The sequence below is a fragment of the Bubalus bubalis genome, chromosome 7 (assembly GCF_019923935.1).
Source record: "Bubalus bubalis isolate 160015118507 breed Murrah chromosome 7, NDDB_SH_1, whole genome shotgun sequence".
NCBI lineage: Eukaryota > Metazoa > Chordata > Mammalia > Artiodactyla > Bovidae > Bubalus > Bubalus bubalis.
Genome location: NC_059163.1, coordinates 33,003,443 through 33,022,229, shown reverse-complemented (window position 1 = coordinate 33,022,229; position 18,787 = coordinate 33,003,443). Strand labels below are relative to the sequence as shown.

Genomic DNA, 18,787 nt, shown 5'->3' with positions numbered 1-18,787 from the left:
TGGTATCAAACCCAGGTCTCCCACATTGCAGGCAGATTCTTTACAGTCTGAGCCACCAGGGAAGCCTAAGAATACTGGAGTGGGTAGCCTATCCCTTCTCCAGGGGAATCTTCCCAACCCAGGAATCAAACTGGAGTCTCCTGCATTGCAGGCGGTTTCTTTCCCAGCTGAGCTACCAGGGAAGCCCATATTATAATATAATAGTAAATAATTCAGTCTGTGTTCAACAAACCCATTGAATTTTTCATCATATCTGCAAGTAGCTAAGTGGTGCTGTGTCCTGAATTGTAAAAATATACATAGATTTAGATATGTATATAGATATAGATATAGACAAGATCATAGATATATTCAGGTAGCTTTGGCAAGAATGAAAATTCAAAAACCCCTTTTAAATTTAGAGTTCAACCTGAATATAGAGTTCAGGTTATAATTTTCTTAACATACAGTTGAGAACTTATATCCATTAGCAAAGGCTGATTATGGGAGTGAAAATAATAGGTGAATAAAAGGTGGATGACAAAAAGAGAATTAGGTCATGAAATTAAAGGTTTTTGCAAATATCTCAATTTTATAAAAGGAAGCATGTAGCAGTTGCTATACTTCTAATTCCACAAACACTCCAAAAGCAAATCAGTTTAACTGGACAAAGGCAAGTGTCTTGCCATGGCTTTAGGTAAGAAGGGATGTTGAGGTGGGATGCACAGTAAAAATGAAGAACTATTAGTGGTCTCACAAATAAAATTAAAGGGTGAATCTTTCAAAAGAATTCCAGTTATTGAACAGTTTCTATAGCAAGGAAAAGCTATAAAATTCTGTACAAAAATGAAGGTAAAATTCTGAATATCTACAAAGTAATATGGATACTATGAATAGACTTTTATTGTTCTTGTTTCTACACCCAATATGTGAAAAACAGTTAAATTCAATCATATCTTTTTAGTATACTTTTGCATTAAAACAATAAATTTCAGTACATACCCACATAGTTTTACGGAGGAGTTCTACTTATGAGGCAGAACTGCTAGAGCAGCAGTACCCAACCTTTTAGGCCCCAGGAACCAGTTTCGTGGAAGACAATTTTTCCATGGACTGGGGTAGGAAGCAATGGGTTTGGGATGATTCAAGCACATCACATTTATTGCTCACTTTATTTCTATTATTGCATCAGCTCCACCTCAGATCATCAGCCATTAGATCTCAGAGGTTGGGGACACCTGCGCTGAGGTCTCAGATACAGCTAGTCTCTTTTCTCCTTCTTTCCTAATTTAGCAAACTTCAAGAAACAAAATAGACAACATTTTATGATGACAAATATGGTAGTTGCCACACAGGCCAGTAGGAACCCAATGACATCCAGAGAGTGGTACTGGAACCAGGTGAGGTCATGGATAGCTGGCCGCAAGTGCTTGGCTCCTTTGTGGCGCATGACAAACTCGATCCAGAAGACTGCTCTGTCCAAGGGCTTCATAGGCTGATCATGTTGAATGGCTGATAATCTCATCACATTCTCTTTGTAGCTGAAGGAAAATCAAACAGTTATCACTTATGGAATGAGCTATAATAGATAAATATGTGAAATTTTCTTGCAGATGGTAACAGAGTGCAACAAAGGGTCGAAGAAAAACAGATAATTTTCTCCGAGGTGATTATTGAGATATTAGCTTATGAGCTAGGATTTCTTAAGTGCATAGCGTTTCAAGCTACAAAGAAAAGAAAGAAAATGGGAGAGAACAAGATTGTGTATTCTAAAGAATGGAATGAGCTGTCCCAAAGGGAAAGAAAAGAAAAGAAATTCATGATATGTTTGTCCAAAGTTTGAATTATCTCATAAAGAATTGTTAATAGACCTGATAGATGTATTTCAAAATGTTATAATCTAGATATAGAAGGTAAATCAGTGATGAGGTTTGGAGACATGTCCAGACAAGGCTGATCTTACATTAGTGAAGTGGTGGTTGAAAGTGTGGAAGTAGATTGACTCAGTTTGATTCCTGACTCTTACTTTGTTGGCTGCTTTTTTATTTTTTCTGTTCTTCAGATTTATTTTTTTAATTAATTTTATCAACATTTTAAAACATTTTTATTTTTTAAACTTTTAATTTTACTTTGGAGGGCTCAATCATGATAGAATCTGTTTCTCAGTTTTTCATTGCACTATAAAATGTCTAGGAATAGTACCATATCTAATTATTTTGAGAATATTGTATTGATTCTTAGAGGCATTCCTAGCATGCAGTAGGCACTCAGTAAATGTTTACTAGTTTTGTTATTCTGGTTCTTGTTCTAAAATTCTGGAGAAGGCTCAGCATTTCACTCTCAGGCATTACAGACACACTTGTTTCTACTGCAGAAATGATGGCAGACTAACAGACAAGAAAGAAGAATAAAGAGATATAGCACATGAACTTTAAATCACAAAGTGCTATAACATGGCAATGTAGTAATAACAATGGAAGTAACTTTTCTCCCTTTACTGTCAAAAACACAGGAGGAGCACTGGGGTTTTGCAAAGACTGCAGTAATTCTGGAAATATATTTTTATAGACTACAATAAAGAAATTACTTAATATGTGTAAAGTAACACTGTTTTACTAAATACAACATGTAGCATATCATGAACATTCAGTATATCTTCATTTTTGACACTAACATTACATTATTAAAAATTAAAAAGACATATAAATATACTAGAGATATGTACATTTACATGAAAACAGCAAATGAAAGATTTGTTTCTTTAAAAAAAAAAGAGTGCTTTTTATGCTGCTCACTTAGGACAATAGCTGTGCTAAAATTAAATTTAAATAACACTGCTTATAAAACACAAAATGCTTTTTGCTGCTATTACCGACACATTCTCAAAATGTTTTCTTTACGAAGTCATTATGATAAAAAAGGGGGAATATATACATCATATTTGTGATATTAATATAATTGTGTCATTGAAATTCATGTATATCCTGAAGTGATTTGGAAATAAAGTATTTCCATTTTCAGAAAATGTGGCTTTTAAATAGGAATATCCCAACATAACTATCTATTCCAAATAAGACAAAAATGAGCACAAATAAAAGAACTCTGAATATACTTACATTTATAAGCTGTATCTACATAGTTGTAATTGAGTAAATTAGAAAATTCTAGTTGTTTACCATTTATCAATGATGGGATCAAAATATTATTGAAGACTAGCAGATACAGAAAAAAATCTATTGGTTACCAGATTTGGGGGAGTAGAAACACAGGTCGGAGAGTAGGAGGCAAAATTACTGGGAATAATATAAGCTCAAGGAGGTGTTGTACAACACTGGAAATTTAGTCACTATTTGGTAATTACTTTAAATGGAAAATAACCTTTAAAAATTGTGTAACATTTTTTAAAAAAGGAATATCCCAACATATGGGATTCCCTGATGGCTCAGATGTAAAGAATCTGCCTGCAATGCAGAGACCTGGTTTGATCCCTGGATCAGCAAGATCCTCTGGAGAAGAGAATGGCTACCTATTTCCATGTTCTTGCCTGGAAAATTCCATGGACCGAGGAGTGATGGGATACAGTCTATGGGGTCCCAAAGAGTCGAACACAACTGAGAAACCAACACTTTCACTTTTTCATATCAACATACTCCTCCCAAGTCAATTATGTTTAGATTTATAATTCTTCCAAACAAGACAAAATGACCACAGTAAAAAAAAAACCCAAGAATGCACCCACATTTATAAATAGTATATACATAGTTGAAACTGGGTAATTAGAAAGTTATAGCTGTTTATCATTTATCAGAGATGGAGTCAAAATATTAGCATAGAAAAGTTGGAAAATATTAAATGTAACGAATTTGAAATGGATGATGTCATGATGGTTTAGTGAAAGTAAACCATCTTTTAAGAGTTTAAAATATTTGAGAAGTTCACATGCTGAAAGAAAGTGGGCAGATGAGTATCCATAGCATTCATGGTTCCCTACAATAACTTTGTTCTCAATGCTTCTTAATCCTTCTATTACCATTTCAGTGGTTCTTCTCATTCTAATGATTAAGTTTTCAACATTTCTCCACTATCTTTAAAACACTGACAAACTTTTTCCATAAAACCATGAAAAAATCTTAATGTGACATTCACAACCCATTATTTTTGTCTGTTTTCAAAACATTGAGCAAATCATACACCTTTTGTGCTTATGTGAAGACTCATCACTGCCTCCCTGGCCTTCAGATGAGAACTTCTCTAGAAAGATTAGCTGGTAAAGAAAAAAAAAAAGAAAAAAAATTATATATACTCACGAAGGATTATTAATGACTTCCTTCAAGGCGTTGAGCAAATCTCTTGTTGACATTGTTTCCAAGTCCAATCTGACAGCCGTTCCCTTGGATTTCATTCGAGCGATGTTATCAGCTTGATCAGCAAACAAAGGAGTGCCCACCATAGGGATCCCGTGATAGATGGCCTCATAAACGCCATTGCTTCCACCGTGAGTTATAAAGGCTTTGGTTTTTGGATGGCCTAGGATTGAGTGATTTTCAGTAAGATTATTAATTATAACTCAGAATAAAATGAGAAATGGGTATTATAAGGCAGTGGATGGAGGAGTATCTTTTAGATAACAGATTATTATGCATATGAAAGTGCTTTTAACTTGCTTTCAGAACTCAGAGAAGAAACGGCTATGTCTGCTGAAGGGGTAAATGAAGACTTTGTGAAAAAAGTGCTGAGTCACTTGAACGTCACAAATGAATCCCGAATCAGCAGGGGAACAACTTGAAAGAGCATTCTGGGTAAAAGAAACCACATGTGCAAAAAAAGAGGAGGACATGCCAGAATTTATTCACCTAAAGATATAGTGAAGTCATTTAGTTTGATAGGAATGGTGTCAGGGGAAAAGAAAGATAATGGTAGTGGCACTGGAACCAGAGGAAGGAAAAGCTAAATTTTACCATGAAGTGTGTTATTGCTTCACAAAAATTATTGTGCCTTTTTTTTTTTTTTTTTTTTTTACAGAAAATTGAGAGTCATTGGTGGGAGAAGGCAATGGCAACCCACTCCAGTGCTCTTGACTGGAAAATCCCATGGACAGAGGAGCCTGGTAGGCTGCAGTCCATGGGTTCCATAAGAGTCAGACAAGACTGAGCAACTTCACTTTCACTTTTCACTTTCATGCATTGGAGAAGGAAATGGCAACCCACTCCAGTATTCTTGCCTGGAGAATCCCAGGGACGGCAGAGCCTGGTGGGCTGCCATCTATGGGGTCGCACAGAGTAGGACACGACTGAAGCGACTTAGCAGCAGCAGCAGCCCCAGCAGTGAGTCATTGGCAATGGCACAAGAGTTCTTATTTTTAGTAGCATTTAACATACCTCTACAGAATGGAAATGATAAGTATAACGAAAGAATTCAGAGACAGAACAACAATCCAGGAAGTTATTGAAAATTTCACTGTGAGATGTAATTACAGCTAAAGTAAAGATTCTGGCTGTAAGGGATGTGACTACGTAGAATAAACTGACAACTTTTATATGTTCTCCTTTTTTTCTCATAGCAAAGACAATTATAATAGACTAGTAAAGTTTTCTTTTCAGTGTTTCAATAATTGCTTTCTAAGTGTGTTTCCTGTTGAAGCACTCTCACTCTGCTCAGCTGTTACTCATATTTTCATTATTTGTTCTGACAAGTCTCACCAAGAAGGTCATTCTGGGGAAGCCATTTATACAACCGGGTGTTGGGTCCTAAGGTATCTGGTTTTTTGCCATCATATCTCCATAGCACCTGTTAAAAGCAAAGGAAATACCTTATTCTATGAGTTGAACTTCCAAGTTATACTAATAATTTCTAAATTGACCTAAGATACATATAATTACATGTCTTCCATATGACACGTAAGGAAATGAAGGCATATTAAGTAATGGTAACTAGTAATAGAAAGACATACATAGGAATACCTACATATGATGTATTAATTATGTACACATGATGGCAGAGACAGGTGAGATTTTCAATGACCAATTCAAATATTAAAAAAAAACAAAAAACTGTTTTGTTGTTGCTTTTCAGTCACTAAGTTGTGTTCAACTCTTTGCATCCCATGGACTGCAGCATGCTAGGCTTCCCTGTCCTTCACTATCTCTCAGAAGTTGCTCATGTTCATATCCATTGATTCAGTGTTGCTATCCAACCAACTCATCCTCTGTCTCTCCCTTTTCCTCCTGTCCTTAATCTTTCTCAGCATCAAGGTCTTTTTCAATGAGTCATCTCTTTGCATCAGGTGGCCAAGGTATTGGAGCTTCAGCTTCAGCATCAGTCCTTCCAATGAATATTCAAGGTTAATTAACTTAGGATTGACTGGTTTGATCCTGTAGTCCAGGGGACTCTCAAGAGTCTTCTCCAGAACCACAATTCAAAAGCATCAGTTCTTTGGCAATCAGCCTTCTTTATGGTCCAACTCTCACATCCATACACGACTACTGAAAAACCATAGCTTTGACTATATGGACTTTTCCGGGCAAGTGCTGTCTTTGCTTTTTAATACACTGTCTAAGTTTGTGATAGCTTTTCTTCCATGGATAATTGGTTTTGTTTCCAATACAACAAGCCAGTGGCAGATTACACATAACCTACACATTCATTTGCTTTCTTTATATGCTAGTGCTCATTTTCAAACTCAGTATTCAGTGATTTATTTATTTTTGACTTATAAAAGAGTTTATGTATATCAAGTAGTTAAAATGGGAAGTTATTTTATTAAATTTTACACATTTTGATTATAGAGAGGAAAAAGTATGCAGTCAATCACTTAAGAGAAATATTTTGGCTTATTTATAATTTATTAATCCCCTTCATAGATCAGAGCCTTGTCATGGTAAAGGGGCTTGTGTAACTCAATGAAGCTATGAGCCATGCTCTGCAGGGCTACCCAAGGGCAGATGGGTCATAGTGGAGTGTTCTGACAAGCTGTGGTCCACTGGAGGAGGGAATGGACAACCACTCCAGTATCTTTGCCGTGAGAACCACATGAACAGTATGAAAAGGCAAACATATATGACACTGGAAGATGAGTTCTCCAGGTCAGAATGTGCCCAATATCCTGCTGAGGAATAGTGGAGGGCAATTATTAATAGTTCCAAAAAGAGTGAAGTGATTGGGCCAATGAAGAAATGATGCTCAGTTGTGGATGTGTCTGGTGGTGAAAGTATGATGCTGTAAAGAACATAAGATCCTGGAATGTTAGGCCAATTAAATCAAGGTAATTGGACATGGTCAAGCAGGCGATGGCAAGAGTGAATATCAACATCTTAAGAATCCATGAACTAAAATGGACAAGTTCAATGAATTTAATTCAGATGACCATTATACCTATTACTGTGGTTACGAATTCCTTAGAAGAAATGGAGTAGCTCTCACAGTCAACAAAGAGTTCTGAAATGCAGTGCTTGGGTGCAATCTCAAAAACAACAGAATGATCTTGGTTCATTTCCAAGGCAAACCATTCAACATCACAGTAATCCAGGTCTATGCCCCAGCCACTAATGATGAAGAATGATTCAGCAAGACCCACAAGCCCTTCTAGAATTAACACTAAAAAAAAAAAAAAAATAAATAATGAAGAAGAAGAAGTCTTTTCATCATAGGGATTGGAATGTAAAAGTAAGAAGTCAAGAGATATCTAGGGTAACAGGCAAGTTTGGCCTTGTAGTACTAAAAGAAACAGGCAAAGGCTAACAGACTTTAGTCAAAAGAACACACTGGTCATAGTAAACATCCTTTTCCAACAACTGATGACTCTATACATGGACATCACCAGACGGTCAATACCGAAATCAGATTGATTATATTCTTTACAGCCGAGGATGGAGATGCTCTATACAGTCAGCAAAACAAGACCTGAAGTAGACTGTGGCTCAGATCATGAGCACCTGAGTGCAAAATTCAGATTTGAATTGAAGAGAGACTTAAATTGAAAGCGGGGAAAACTGCTAGGCCATTCAGGTATGACAGAAATCAAATCCCATATAATTACACAGTGGAGGTGATGAATAGATTCAAGGGATTATATCTGATATACAGAGTGCCTGAAGAACTGTGGATAGAGGTGTGTAACATTGTACAGGAGGCAGCGATCAAAACAGTCCCAAAGAAAAGGAAATGCCAGAAGGCAAAGTGGTTATCTGAAGATGCTTTATAAATAGTGGAGAAAAGAAGGGGAGTGAAGGCCAAGGGAGAAAGGGAAAGAAAGATATACTTAACTGAATGCAGAATTCCAGAGGATAGATAGGAGAGATAAGAAGGCCTTCTTAAGTGAACAATGCAAAGAAATAGGGAAATCAATAGGATGTGAAAGACTAGAGATCTCTTCAAGTAAATTAGAGATTCCATGGGATAATTTCATGCAAAGATGGGCAGAATAAAGGACAGAAATGGTATGGACCTACCAGAAGCAGAAGATATTAAGAAGAGGTGGCAAGAATACACAGAAGCACTATACAAAAGAGGTCTTAGTAACCTGGAAAACTATGATGGTGTGGTCACTCATAGAGCCACACATCTTGGAGCGTGAAAAAATGGGACCTTAGGAAATATTACTATGAAGAAAGCTAGTGGAATTTTAGCTGAGGCATTTCAAATCCTAAAAGATGATACTGTTAAAGTGCTGCACCCAATATGCCAGTGAATTTGGAAGACACAGCAGTGGCCACAGGACTGGAAAAGGTCAGTTTTCATTCCAAACCCAAAGATGGGTAATGCCAAAGAATGTTCAAACTACTGTAAAATTATGTTCTTTTCACATGCTAGCAAGGTAATACTCAAAAATCATTTAGCTCGGCCAGAGCAGTACATGAACCAGGAACTTCCAGATGTGCTATCTGGGTTTAGAAAAGGCAGAGGAACCAGAGATCAAATTGCCATCATTCATTAGATCATAGAAAAAGCAAAAGAATTCCAGAAAAAATATCTATTTCTGCTTCATTGACTATGCTAACCTATATGCGGGTCAGGAAGCAACAGTTAGAACTGGACATGGAAAAACAGGCTGGTTCCAAATAGGTAAAGGAGTACATCAAAGCTGTATACTATCACCATGCTTATTTAACTTATATACAGAGTACATCAGGAGAAGCACTACGCTGGAAGAAGCCCAAGCTGGAATCAAGATACTGGGAGATGCAGATGACACCACTCTTATGGCAGAAACTGAAGAGAAACTAAAAAGTCTCTTGATGAAAGTGAAAGTGGAGAGTGAAAAAGTAGTCTTAAAGCTCAATGTTCAGAATACGAAGATCATGGCATCTGGTTCCATCACTTCCTGGGAAATAGATGAGGAAACAGTGGAAACAATATCAGACTTTATTTTTTGGGGCTCCTAAATCACTGCAGATGGTGACTGCAGCCATGAAATTAAAAGACGCTTAGCCCTTGGAAGGAAAGTTATGACCAACCTAGATAGCATATTCAAAAGCAGAGATTACTTTGCCAACAAAGTTTCCTCTAGTCAAGGCTATGGTTTTTCCAGTGGTCATGTATGGATGTGAGAGTTGCACTGTGAAGAAAGCTAAGCACCGAAGAATTGATGCTTTTGAACTGTGGTGTTGGAGAAGGCTCTTGAGAGTCCCTTGGACTGCAAGGAGATCCAACCAGTCCATTCTAAAGGAAATCAGCCCTGGGATTTCTTTGGAAGGAATGATGCTAAAGCTGAAACTCCAGTACTTTGGCCACTTCACGCGAAGAGTTGACTTACTGGAAAAGACCCTAGTGCTGGGAAGGATTGGGGGCAGGAGGAGAAGGGGACGACAGAGGATGAGACAGCTGGATGGCATCACTGACTTGAGGAACGTGAGCTTTAGTGAACTCCGGGAATTGGTGATGGACAGGGAGGCCTGGCATGCTGCAATTCATGGGTTGCAAATAGTGGGATATGACTGAGTGACTGAACTGAATTGAAAGAGACTCTTGATGAGGGTGAAAAATGAAAGTGAAAAAGCTGTCTTAAAATCAACATTCAAAGCAATAAGTTCATGGCATCTGGTCCCATCACTTCATGGCAAATATATGGGGAAAATGTGGAAGCTGTGACATATTTTATCTTCTTGGGCTCCAAAATCATTGTGGATGGTGACTTCAGCCATGAAATGAAGAGACACTTGCTTCTTGGAAGAAAAGCTATGACAAATCTAGATAGAGTATTAAAAGCAGAGACATCACTCTGCCAATAGAGGTCCACATAGTCAAAGCTATATTTTTTTCTAGTAATCATGTATGGATATGTGCATTGGACAGTAAAGAATGTTAGGTAAGATAAAATAAGGTGAAGTCACTCAGTCCAACGGTTTGTATCTGACTCTTTGCGGCCCCATGGACTGGGGCTTACCAGGCTTCTGTATCCTTGGGATTTTCCAGGCAAGAGTACTAGAGTGGGTTGTGATTTCCTGCACCAGAGGATCTTCCCGACCCAGGGATCGAACCCAGGTCTCTTGCATTGTAGGCATACGCTTTACCATCTGAGCCACCTGGGAAGTCCTTAAAGAAGGTTAAGCGCTGAAGAGTTGATGCTTTTGAATTGTGGTGCTGGAGAAGATTCTTGAGACTCCCTTGGACTGCAAGGACATCAAACCAGTCAATCCTATGGAAAACAATCTTGACTATTCATTGGAAGTACTGATGCTGAAGTTCCAATACTCTGGCCTGATAACTCATTGGAAAGACCCTGATCTGGGAAAGGTTGAAGGCAAAAGGAGAAGGGCTGGCAGAGGATGACATGGTAAGATAGCATCAATAAATCGATGGACATGAATCTGGGCAAACCCTGGGTAATAAGATGGGCAGGGGAGCCTAGCATGCTGTAGTCCACGGGATTGCAATGATTCAGACGACTTAATGACTAAACAACAACAGCATTATTTTTTAATAATAAGTTAATCAGTGCTGCTGAAGAAGTATGTTCTCTTAAATTACAAATTATTAAGCCCTACTTCCAAAAACAATGAAAAGTGGAATTGTTTGACTTGAATCAATGTTGCATGACTACATTTATTGTTAAAATTTAACTCCCGAGAGCATCTATCTGTGTGTTGTGTCCTCAGAAGTCCTCCAAAGAAAAGGAACAAGTGACAAAGCAGAATTTACTGGTTAATCTTCTTGCCCATGCTACCATTGTATTAATAACACTAAAATTCACACTGTGTCTCTTAAATATCATTCTTTTTGATGACTATGTTGAGTAATTAAAATTATTATGGATCAAAGGCATTCCCTGTACTGCCATAGCACCTGCCGTGTATATTTTGGTTTATATATACATATATATATATATGTTATATATGAGATAAATTGCTGCTATCATATTATTTACCTTTCTGATAGAAAATGTCTAAGATCAGATCTTTACAGAGTTTAACAGACTTATTAAAGAGTTGTCCATGATTAAGTTATTGTATCTACCTTTTGTGGAATTTGAGCGAAGGCTGATGCAATCACCTTGGCTCTGTCTTCTGACATGTTACTGACCATTGACCCCAAAGAAAACACCACAATACCATTTTCTCCAGAGCTCTGCACAAACTCTTCCATTTCCTGTGAAAAAAGAATGTGCCCATCACAAAAGAGCAGCAGCATAGCATACATTATTGAAGGGATTGCTACAAGCAACTAAAGAGAGAAAATCAGAAATTGTCTTGAGATATCAGAGTAGTGATTTCTTACAAAAATATTGTGGTAAGATACACATGGCATAAAATTTACTCCTTAATTGTTCCTAAGTATATAGTATAGTAATGTTAAGTATACTCACATTGTGCAACCAATCTCCAGAACTTTTTCATCTGACAAAATTGGAAGTCTATGATCATTAAGAAACTCTACTTTCCTCTTTCTCTAGCCTTTGGCAAATTTCATTCTACTCTGTTTCTACAAATGAGATTAGTCTGGATACTTCTTATAAGTTGAATTGCACAGTATTTGTCTTTTTTTCTGACTAGTTATTTTCACTTAATGTAAGGTTCATTCATGTTGTGACATGTCAGAATTTCCTTTTAAAGGTGAGTAATATTCCACGGTTTTTATACATGACATTTTGTTGATTGCTTCCTCTGTTGATGGACATTTGGGTTGCTTCAACCTCTTGGCTCCTGTGAATAGAGCTTTCATACATATGTTGTACAGATATCTCATTGGGATCCTAATTTTAATTATTTTGGAAATAAACCCAGAAAAGGAATTGCTGAGCTATATGTGTAGACAGGTTTTATATTAGAAGGTGCACATTATTCTTTTCACATACTGTACAGTTAGCTAATAGAGTGATTTCCATCCCTCACCCACCCCACTCCCCCAATTCTCTTGAACATATTAACTTCACATCTTGGACTTTGGTCAGTTGTGCTAATAAATTTTCAACCTAAAAATCATTAAAGAAATTTTTTTGAGGGACTTTATATTATTTTTTATAATGATGATTTTTTTTTAGAAAACATTTTCATCCTTGAGATCCTGGGAAAAGAAAAGGTGATATGAAGTCAATTTCTTCCATTATATATATTTGTGCAATGTGTCTCTGTATAAGCAGGAAATAAGATATAGCCAGTACTCAGTACAAGGAGATACTATTAAACTATATTATCCTCAGACTCTTCGTTAATCTTGATGCTAATTACTAACATAGATTCTTGGAAGGAAGTTACTTGCCCGATTCAACTCCCTTTGGTTCTTTGTTATTATAATTATGCTAAATCATTTATTTATTCCAGACAGGCTTTTTGAGAATTATTTAGGTTATTAATTAATATTTCATTTCCTGACTATGAGCACTATGAAAAAAAACTATGATCTGAATCACTTTATGTCATTCGTTCAGCTCTGTAATCCTATTCTTCACCTTAAACTTTGTCATAATTTCCAAACTCTGTCTAAATTACTAACTACTGACTCGAGGAGTCAAGTATTATAGTTTTGAAGTTGTATGAATTAGTTCTGTGAGTTCTATTTATAATCCAAAGTTACACTTGTATAGTTGCTTATCTGAGCGACCATATGACTGTGTTTCTTTACATATGATGCCTTTGTCCTGAACTTGCATAATTAATGTCACAGATGGATGTGCTATGTCTAACTGTGGTGAAGAACCTTCAGCATGACTTCAGTGAGTCCCCCTGGGAGCACCTGCTCCACAGAGGGAAAAGTTCCCAGGGCTTTCTGCAAAACAGGTCTGGTCAGCTTTTGAGTAATTCACTTCTAACTAAATAAAGCTCCTGGTGAACCTGTATTTGCCTGGAATTGTTTCTGAATTATTTTGCTTTGTGGTCCTTGATCCTTTCTGATTAAAAAAAAGGTTACTTTCTATACTAGAATAATTCCAAATTTTAAATGGCAACCCACCCCAATATTCCTGCCTGGGAAATCCCATCGACAGAGGAGACTGGCTGGCTATAGTTCACAGGGTCACAAAGAGTCAGACATGACTGAACATGTATGCATAGTTACTACTCTATACCTTAGGTCTCTAGTATTTATTTACTAAGAAATGCAAATTTGTATCCTTAAACAACATTTCCCCTGTTCTTCCACCTCTCAGTCCTGGCAACCACCATATTCAGTTCAGTTCAGTCGTGTCCGACTCTTTGAGACCCCATGAATCGCAGCATACCAGGCCTCCCTGTCCATCACCAACTCCCGGAGTTCACTCAGACTCACGTCCATTGAGTCAGTGATGCCATCCAGCCATCTCATCCTCTGTCGTCCCCTTCTCCTCCCGCCCCCAATCCCTCTCAGCATCAGAGTCTTTTCCAATGAGTCAACTCTTCGCATGAGGTGGCCAAAGTACTGGAGTTTCAGCTTTAGTATCATTCCTTCCAAAGAAACCCCAGGGCTGATCTCCTTCAGAATGGACTGGTTGGATCTCCTTGCAGTCCAAGGGACTCTCAAGAGTCTTCTTCAACACCATAGTTCAAAAGCATCAATTCTTCGACGCTCAGCTTTCTTCGCAGTCCAACTCTCACATCCATACACGACCACAGGAAATCCCATAGCCTTGACTAGACGTAACTTTGTTGGCAAAATAATGTCTCTGCTTTTGAATATGCTATCTAGGTTGGTCATAACTTTCCTTCCAAGGGCTAAGCGTCTTTTAATTTCATGGCTGCAGTCACCATCTGCAGTGATTTTGGAGCCCCCCAAAATAAAGTCTGACACTGTTTCTACTGTTTCCCCATGTATTTCCCATGAAGGGATGGGACCGGATGCCATGATCTTCGTTTTCTGAACGTTGAGCTTTAAGCCAACTTTTTCACTCTTCACTTTCACTTTCATCAAGAGGCTTTTTAGTTCCTCCTCACTTTCTGCCATAAGAGTGGTATCATCTGCATATCTCAGGTTATTGATATTTCTTCCGGCAATCTTGATTCCAGCTTGTGCTTCTTCCAGCCCAGCGTTTCTCATGATGTACTCTGCATATAAGTTAAATAAGCAGGGTGACAATATACAGCCTTGATGTACTCCTTTTCTTATTTGGAACCAGTCTGTTGTTCCATGTCCAGTTCTAACTGTTGCTTCCTGACCTGTATACAGGTTTCTCAAGAGGCAGGTCAGGTGGTCTGGTATACCCCAAAAGCCAAAAGAATCACATCTTGAAATTTCATATTTACCACAAAGTTTCAGTATTTCAAATAATAGTGTACTGGCCCCCAAATAGACACAAAGACCATGGAACAGCATACAGGGTTCAACTAATATTCAACAAGGGAGCAAGGGAGACTAGAACACCAATTGTGGAAATGTTAGTCACTTATTTCTTTTCTGAGAAAACTGGATAAACATATGAAAAAAACAAAAAAGCAAAAAACAAGACCTCTATCTTATACCACTCACAAAAACAACTCAAAATGAGTCAATGACTTAAACATAAGACCAGATACCATAACATCCCTAAAAGAAAATATAAGGATGAAACCCCTTGGCACTGGTCTTGAAAATGATGTTTTTTTATATGACATCAAGACCACAAGAAAAGGAAAAAAATCACAAGTGGGACTACAACAAGCTTAAAAACTTCTGCACAGCAAAAGAAACAATTGACAAAATGAAAATGCGATCTACAGAATGGAAGAAAAGTTTTGTAACCACATATTGAATGTGGGGTTAAGATCCAGAATATATGCACAACTCATACAACAAAATTCAATTAAAGAATGGGCAGATGAACAAAATAGACACTTTACAAAGAAGATTTCCAGATGGTCACCAGGTATAGGAAAAGATACTCAACATCAGTAATCATCAGGGAAATGTATTTCAAAATCACAATCAGATATTACCTCACCCCTATTAGAAAGTCTATAACCAAGAAGAGAAAAGTGTTGTGAGAATGTGGAGAAAAGCGAATGCTTGTACACTCTCAGTGGGAATGTAAATTGGTTTAGCCCTTATGGAACATAAATTGAAGTTTCCTAAAACAATTAAAGATAGATCTATTGTATGATCCAGCAATTCTACTTCTGGGTATACAGTCAAAGGAAATAAAAACAGGATATTGAAGAGGTATATGTGCTCCATGTTGACTGCAGCATTATTCACAATTAGCTAAGGGAAAAAAACTTATGTGCCCACCAATGGATGAATTATTTAAAGATGTTTCATAGATACACACAGATACGAACACACACACACACAAACAGACACACGTGCTCAGAATGAAATGTCATTCACCCACAAGAAGGAAGGAAATCCTGCCATTTTCGACAATGTGGGTGGACCTTGAAGACATTATGCTAAAATGTGTGCTGTCATTTTAATCTTTATCCTATCATCAAATAATACACTATGATATATATCCTGAAAATTGTAATTCTAGCTTATGCTTTTTTAATCTTCAAGAAAACTGTGATCTTATTATATTTGTTATTTTCTAAGTAAATATTTTTTTGTATCTGATTTAGTATAATTTAGCATTGTTTGGGCTTTCCTAGCGGCTCAGATGATAAAAAATCTGCCTGGAGTGCAGGAAACCAGGATTTGATCCCTGGGTCAGGAAGATCCTCTGGAGAAGGAAATGGCAACCTGCTCCAGTATTCACACTTGGAGAATCCCATGGACAGAGGAGCCTGGCAGTCTACAGTCCATGTGATTGCAAGAGTCGGACGCAACTTAGAGACTAAACCACCGCCGTCATCTTTTTCTTTCTTAATCTTTTCAATATTCTTCCCAATGCCCCTACTAGATGTTTCAAATCTTTATAATTATCTGTTTCCAACTTACCTCTACAGCATCATCTTCTTCTTTATTCAGCGTTTTCCTATCTAGACTAAACTTGGACTTTGGGCAACTGTCATTACTACTACACCTAACTTTCTTTTATAAACTTCTTCCAACTGAGCTATGAGGGAAGCCCGTATCTTCTTCCACCCCTGCCCTATTCCTCTGTTTATTCCTGAGCATCCTTCAGATCTCATAATTATCTGGATCAGAGGTACTTTATATGATTCATGCTGAGTATTTCTTTAGCACTCTGGTCTTTCCATATTATAACATTTTTTACAACCTGATTGTGTTCTGCCATTTAGGAGGACTGTCAGGTGGTAGAAACTGTGCCTACACCATTTGCCTATATTAGCACTCACTTCTGGAATATGCTATATACAAAGTTATCCTATAATAATGATAATACAATTATAATGTAACTGATTATAGTGAGATAAGATGGTTGGATGGCATCACTAGGTGATAATATCACTATTATTCATATAAAATATATATTTTTATGTAAAAATATGTGCCCTTTAATGAATGATGCTTCTCTATGTGTTGAATAATGACATTGTAATTTAATTGATATATTTTCAAAGTATCCCATGTACTCTAGTTTATTCTGTAATGATAATGAAATTCAGATAATTGTGTTGATATAGAAATACATCACTTTCTAGGTGGAAGGTCACTTTATCCAGGTTTCCATATCTGACTACCTGTAATCAAACATTCTAAATAAAGAATACAGAATGTTTCTATCGAAAACACAAAGTCCACAAAGAACAACAAGGAGGAGTAGGTGACCTTAGGCAGGGGCTTGGCAGGTTTGCAGTGGAGCCCTCCAACAAATTCAACATTTGGTAGTCATGGACGAGGAAATGAAAAATCCCAGTAGGTTCGAATGAGCCACATTTCAGCTTTCCCCATTGTCTCTGATAAGGTAGTAGGTCTTCCTGAAAGTAAAAAGAAAACCAACAACAAATGTTTAATCAAATGAGACTATTGTCATGTGTGTATATTAGATAATTTTTGTAAAGGAACTTGGGATGTTGTGGCCAAGATGTTTGAATGTGTCTGTTGCTTGATAAATATATACCATAGCATAGTACAGGATAATAAAGTATATCTGGAATACATCTGTTTCTACATAAGCAGAAACAATTTCTAAAAGCTAACTGGATACTTATACTACAAATATGTGTATAACTCTCAATGTACATGTTTTCATTTGTCAAGACAGTTTATGAGATTCGTAATGACTTTACGTTAAACAAAGAAGCTTTGTAAGTTGTCACTTGCAGATGTCCTGGGTACTTCAGTCTGTGGTAAATGACTTCCTGGTACCTGATACTAGTAATGGGCTTTACCCTACCCTATAATTTAAGTGTTTGCATAATATTTATTAGATTGAGAGTCTTTTCATATTTTTATTTCACTGTTTCACTTACTTGAGATAAATTTTTGTGAATTTATATTTAGAAAAACTCAACTTCCAAGGCAATAGGAAAAATAGGACTTAATGCTACCAACTAAAAAAAAAAACATGACTTACCTAGTAGTTTGGTTGCTAAGTGGTAACTGACACTTTTCAACTCTGTGGACTGTAGCCCAACAGGCTTCTCTGTCCATGGGATTTCACAGGCAAAAACACTGGAATGGAATGCCATTTCCTTTTCCAAGGGATCTTCCTGACCAAAGGATAAAACCTGTGTCTCCTGCATTGGCAGGTAGATTCTTTACAACTGAGCTATCAGGAAGCCCAACTTACCTAGTACTTCACTGTAAAACTGATTCCACTTCTTCTCCTTGTACGTTGGGAAGAAAAGCTCAAAATAAAGTGTATATAACATATTTTTGATCCTCTCCATGAATGTCATGCGATCACTTAATTCTGCAAACATAACAGGTACATAAGATGGTGGGAATGGAAGTCTTCCACTTTTCTTCTCAATTATGTGGCCAGGTGAGGTGTAATGACTGTACACGAATGGTATTTTGAGTAATTCAGCCAGCAATTCACCACAGGGTCCAACAGCATCTGCAATAAGGATATCAAACCTTGATTCCTGCAGTTTTGTCATTAATTTCTTGTTGGAAACAGCGTCTTTACACATACTTAAAGCAGTTTCAAAAAATTCCCAAAATAAACTTTTCAGTGTTGAAAGATAGGACCAAAAGGAATCTTTCGCCACATACGTCAGTTCCTCAAGAAGATGTTCTATAAAATTCTCATAATCACTTGTTGTTAAAGATACAGGAAAAGTCTCAAATTTCATGGTAGATGGTTTGCTGGAATTAGGAATAGTGGAAGCTGAAGATATCAGAACAGTCACCTCATGACCCCTCGTGACAAGTTCGTCCAGAATTGTCTTTATATTCAGCCAGTGACTAAATTCCACTGGCCATACCAGCACCTTTCCACAACTCCCACCGCTAAAGTAGCAAGTCAGCTGTAGCAGCAGCAGAAGCGAGCCTTTTCATAGACATCTTGCTCACATGCAGTCCTTTTAAATTAATTACTGTAAACTTTGGCTACTGCTCGGGCTTATATCCAGAAGTA

The 18,787-nt window shown here is 37.2% G+C and overlaps 1 pseudogene; it reads right to left on the bottom strand.

Moving 5' to 3' along the window:
• Positions 1–858: 858 nt before the first annotated feature.
• LOC102408678 lies at positions 859–18,708 on the bottom strand (annotated as a pseudogene).
• Between the last annotated feature and the right edge of the window lie 79 nt (positions 18,709–18,787).